This window comes from Salminus brasiliensis, chromosome 18, assembly GCF_030463535.1.
Source record: "Salminus brasiliensis chromosome 18, fSalBra1.hap2, whole genome shotgun sequence".
In the NCBI taxonomy this organism is placed as follows: Eukaryota; Metazoa; Chordata; class Actinopteri; order Characiformes; family Bryconidae; genus Salminus; species Salminus brasiliensis.
Window position 1 is genome coordinate 25,665,890 of NC_132895.1, and position 6,291 is coordinate 25,672,180.

Here is a 6,291-nt window from a genome sequence, read left to right on the forward strand (position 1 = left end):
GTTGAGCCTTTGCCATTCTGGCTATTCTGATCACCGCCTGATTCACACCTGTTTCCTCACAGAATGATTGACCTCACTAATTGAACTCCACGCTGCGATTATTTTGAACACCCACCTTTCAATTAATTATTCAAATACACAGACTCAAGAGCATGCATATCATGAATGCTGAGTCTGTTGGTTTTCTAAGAATCTACTGCACCAACTGGTACATTGTTTGTCATGTGGTAATATAATTTATGCCAAAAACAGGGATAATCTGGTTAGTCATATTGGACTGCTACTATTTTGAACACTGTAAGCCACAACAGTTTTGGTATTCTGTACTGTTGAGTGAGGAAACACAAATGGAACAGGGCCATGGGTTCCTGGTTTGTCTGGAGGAAGAAAAATGAAGCATACATTTAAAAGAATGGCAGTGAATGGCCAAGGCAGTGGCTCTGTGGTGTTCTGGGGCTGCTTTGTTTCCTCTGGCATGGGAAACCTGCAGTGTGTGGAGGACAAGATGGATTCAGTCGAGCATCAGGAAATCCTAGGAGAAAACATGCTTTCTGTGAGGAAGCTGAAGCTTGGGACTCATTAGACCTTTCAACAGGAGAATGATCCCAAGCATACCTCAAAGACCATCAAGGCTCAGTTTCAGAAAAAGTGCTGGAAGATTCTGGAGTTGTCTTTACCCCACTGAAAATCCTTGGTGGGTTTCGAAGAAGGTGGTTGCAGAATACAAACCCTAGAATATTAGTCAACTGTGGGCCACCGCCCATGAGCATTATTTATGATTGCAACTGCATATGTGTAATGTGATGTTAAAGTGTTCTGCAAAGACCTGGGACATACCTGCACAGACTGAAACTAACTGACTAAATAGTCTAAACAAGCAGGAGCTTACCTGATTCCAGTCACTTGGTTTCAGTCTACTAAAAGTTGTCCCTGGTCTAAAATCTTTAACATCACTAGGACAGCCAGAAAACTTGCAGCCATGCTTGCTTTTCACTGACTGAAACAGGCTCAATGTACTTATAAAATATGTTTGTCATATCATTTTTAACATGCTTTTATAATACATTAGTCATATAACATTGGAAAAACATGGCCATAGATTTTATCCTTTTTTATACAAGTAGAAGCACTCAAAGCTAAAATAATGAGTCTTACACAAAGACAAACACATCCCCCTATTGCCCAAATTTGTTTGTGAGTTAAAGTTGGAAAGACATCAAGTCAGTCACTTGAGTTTAACCTAATTACAACCATGAATTCATTTATTTTAACGTTATTAAACAAACATTTTAATGAAGCACTGTTTAATATTAATTACAAATAAAGACATAAATAGATAAAGAGACAAATGTTGCTCATTATAACTTGGTATTTATCTGTTGTGTGGATGTTTGTGCTCCTTCAGTCGGAACCAACATTAGCTTGTAGCTAATCTTTTGCTATGTGTTAAATGCTGGAGAGACAGGAAAATTTGGCACTAGCATTAGCTGCTAACAAAAAACAGCTCACTAGATAGTTTCTTCAAGTTTGATCTAACCTTGCAACTGCTTGACTAAACTTCAGTTATATATTTTATCATATAGACCTAGACCTAATTAAGGGCACATTTAGATTAAATGAATGAATCTGATTAAATAATCCTCTAGTGAATAAACATTACTCAAACAACTAGCTAGGTAGCTAAAATGTTCGTGTTGAATGAGGAGGAGATGAGTAAAGATTCCTGTTCCTGCTTGAATTTCTTTGCAGGATGTCCCTCCCACGCTCAAAGTTTTTTGCTTGAAGATATTCCAAAGGTTCTCAGTAGGGTCGAGGTCAGGGGAGGATGGTGAACACACCATGAGTTTCTCTTCTTTTATGCCCATAGCAGACAATGGCACAGAGGTATTGTTTGTAGCATGCAATGGTGCATTGTCATGCATGAAAATGATTTTGCTACAGAAGGAACGGTTCTTCTTTTTGTACATGGAAGAAAGTAGTCAGTCAGCATTGGTCAAAAGCCCGCCATCCCTCAAAATCCGCGGAAGACAAGCATCCAGGCTTTTTTCTGTCTTGGCACCAAAGTGGTGGAACGAGCTGCCCCTGGGTGTCCGAACGGCCGAGTCGCTCGCTGTCTTCAAACGCAGACTGAAGACCCACCTCTTCAGAGAATACTTGGACGAATAGAGTACTATGGTCACCTTATTGTCTTGTGTTTAGTAATGTCTAAAGCCTAGAGGTATCTTTGAACTATTAGTCTATTCTAACTAGCTAAGGTTTTCTTGAGTAAATAGCAAAGCACTTTGTAAGTCGCTCTGGATAAGAGCGTCTGCTAAATGCCATAAATGTAAATGTAAATGTAAATGTCAGAAACTGTATAAACTTGGTCATTTTCCCTAAAGGGGCCTACCAGCTCTTTCCCCATGATTCCGACCCTAAACATGACTCTGCCACCTCCTGGCTGACATCACAGCCTTGTTGGACATGGTGGACATCCACCAACCATCCACTACTCCATCCATCTGGACCATCCAGGCTTGCACAGCACTCATCAGCAAACAAGACTGTTTGAAAATTACTCTTCATGTATGTTTGGGCTCACTGAAACCATTTCTGAGCACTGGTTAGGGGTGTTTGCAAGCGCACCAACGCACCAGCTTAAAATACCTGTTTACTGCTCTGTAATGGCATTTTAGCAGCTGCTCTCTTAATCCGATTACTTTGTCTGGCAGAAACCTTCCTCATTATGCCTTTATCAGCACAAACCTGTCTGTGCTCTGAATCAGCCAAAAATCTTTTTTTATCTTTATCATAATTCAGACTTTCAAGTTTTTTGTGAAATATCTAATATTTCCATACCTTGTCCAAGGCATTGCACTATTTGATGCTTTTTGGTAGTTTTGGTAGTGGTTTAATTTCCATATTGCTTAAACCTGTGGCCTGCTCATAATGTGGAATGTCCTTCTTAAGTAGTTTTCCTTTAAGTGGGCTGGGCCTGGCAAACTAATTATTACAGGTGTCTGAGTTTGCTTTCAGTGATCCCAAGAGCCCTGAGACACAATAAAAAATGAATCTTTATGAAACTTAAATCCAATTTGCACAATCATTTGGAATGCAGTGTATTGTCTGGTTACTTTCAGCTTGTTTTCTGCATTGTCCATTTTCTTATTTTCCGCATCGTCTATACTAACTAACATAAATCCATACTAATCTTTCTAACTAATATGTATCGAAGTAATAGTATTACTAAATTATTATGTAGATGAAGTTTACACTATTCTAACTTGATAGTGTGTTTCATTAATATGAGTCCAGACCACACCTTTAAGATATGGGTGTATAATAGGAAGAGTTTGTATGTTATATGAAAAAACTGACATGGAGTTCTATGCAGCTTTTGCTGACCAAATAGTTCCAAGGGAAATAAATAGCTTTTCAGAAGTTCAGTTTACCTGAGATTACCAAAGAGTGACCCAGAGGTCTACTTTACACATGCATTTCTGGACACTAGATATATAGAGGAGTTTCATTGAAAGTAAAATAAGCTTGTGGACCAGATTTTACATGAATATGACTTGGGTTACACAGCATTATGCAGTTGTCCTTACCAGAGTTACATAGTGCATTTAGCAGCATGCTGAGCCTGGAGTAGCAATGACAGGGATGTTATTCTGTCTATTACAAGTCAGTGGAGCATCAACGTAATTTTGAAGTTGCTATTTTAAGGTACAAATACTACATAGTGTTGCTTTAATCCAAAGTTAGACTTAATCTATGTTCTGGGAAATCCAAGCAATAGTGATCAAGATAGGCCAGCTAAAATAAATTGCCAAAGGATCTAAAAGTCATTAAACATAAGAGAACAAATTCTGCAAGTTCTGCAAGTTAACATGTTCAACATGTTATTTTGTTTCAGGGTGTTATATTGTTAATAGATTAGCATGCAGGCTAGTCCTCTCACTTTTAGGCTATAGTTTCAACTGACTAGCTAACAAACTAACTTGTTAAAAAACAAACTAACTGTTAAACAGATTGTTACGAGCCTTGATTATCAAATCAGCCAAATGCCAACTCACTATGCAGCTGTATTGTGTGTGAGTGTGTTTTGCACAGATGCCATGTATGCTTGTATAATACACTACACTGAGCTAATTAATTTATGAAAATAAAGAAACTAGAAAGATGCCAAATCTGGCCTCTACAAATGTATTATGTACATTTGCTGTTGCAGTTAATAGGCAGGAAACAACCCACTGTATCCTGTAGACCAAGGCTGCTCAATCCTGGTCCTGGAGATCAACCAGCCTGAAGAGTTCAGATCCAACACAGCTGACTCTAATGTTCAGTTGCTCCTGAAGGCCTTCATTATCTGGATCAGGTGTGTTCGATTCAGGATGGAGCAAAACTCTACAGGGTGGTAGATCTCTAGGACCAGGATTGAGCAGCCCTGCTGTAGACATTATGTCTTATAAAATAAAGAAATATATAAGCTCACCAAAATAAATAGGTATTTTTAGGTAGCCCAAAATATCATGAACAAAATGCAGTGGATCATCTTTAAGTAGCCTTAGCCTGAAGTGCATTCACACTGAAGCATCTGTGCCACTCAAGTTTAACTTTCAGTGCAGTGTGAAACTTAATTTGGCTCCAGCAAATTTGACATATTCAAATGGCACTGAATAATGTATGCACATCCCTTACTTTGGGAAGCCAAGTGAAAAACACTCAAAGTCTATTCGATTTAATGCAAGCACTGTTGACTGCCCCACGGGAGGGAATGTCAACCACCAACCTTACCCACTCATCATTCTCTCATCCCTTGTTGCTGCAGTGACGAGCACTCAGAGCATGCTTGCAGCCTGGATCCGAATGGAAATGGAGAAAGCAGAAAAGCAAACAACAGTCACAGGGTCATTCTATGGAGCTCAGATATAATGCCTCATGCAAAGAGCAGACCCCTGTTACATCTCACCAAGAACAAATCAATAAAAGATGTCATCTAAAATCAGCACCATGTTGTTGCCCACCAGTGACAATCCTGCAAATACAATAATAACCTATGAATAATGTAGAGCATAATGGAGTTCCATGAACTAGCTGTCTGACTTGTGAATTCACAGCAATGTGGTTCTTTCATGCTATGGCCTTTCTTACAGGTACCTCAAATCTAACAAAAGCTTGGTGAAATTGTAAACCAGCACTTCTGAAATCACTGGCTCATTCAAGTCATTTTTTCCATTTGAGAGATACCTCAGGGTTCAATATTAGGGCCTAAAGTCACTTCATATTATATATTTATTATATCATGACATGATATATTATTTTATTATTTGTGTTTTTAAAATAATGTAAGCAAGATTACTATTAATTTCCATCTTTTATAGTTTAAAAAATAGTTCTAGTTTTGCAAATACCTGGGTTGTCTTGCATGCACTGGTCTTTTGAGGTCTAACCACAGATTTTTGTTGAGGTTTGGATTGTTGGACGGTGAAAGCTATGATAAAACCTTCAGCTTGTGCCCTATTGTGGATTTTAAGTTGTTGTTAGGATCATTATCCTGTTGTGGAAGCCATCCTCTTTTTTCATGTTCAGCTTTTTTTCTTTTTTTTTCTTTTTACAGAATGTGTGATGTTCCCTTCCAGAGTTGGCTGGTATGTAGTTGAATCCATTTTTCCCTCTACTTGTAAAATGTTCTTTGTGCCACTATCTGCAACAAGACCCAACACACAAGCAATCTATGCCCATGCTTAACAGCTGGAGAAGTGTTCTTTTGATCACATTTACAATTACATTAGTCCCAAACATTTGCTCATTCTGTCCAAAAACGTCAAAGTGACTCTATAATAAAGGTGCTAAAAATGTCTTATGACTTCTTATGCTGCTGCTCTTTCCATATTTGTACTGGGGGTGCACTGTCCTATCATGCAGCAACCCCAGTTTGAAATGTTTGGGACAGAGTCTGCCTCTGCAGCCCAACAAGGGTTTTAATTTGCCTCCTTAAAAATCCTACAAAACATTATCTTGGAAAAATCCAAATACACCTAAAATCTTTTGGGGTGACCAAACTCTTGCAAACTATTGGTGCACTTTCCTCTTTTCACTCTAAAATGTGCAATGGAATAAGAAGAAGAAGAAGAAAAAAAGAAGAAGAAGAAAATAATGCACAAATTCTGCTTAAAATGTTGTAAAGAATATTTCATTTTTAATGTTCTACCTTTTGGAAAGCAGCTCATTCCACTCACTGAACTATTTACACTGGGCATTTTGACCACAGGTGCTCAAATGTTTGGCATGCCACTGTACATACCCAAT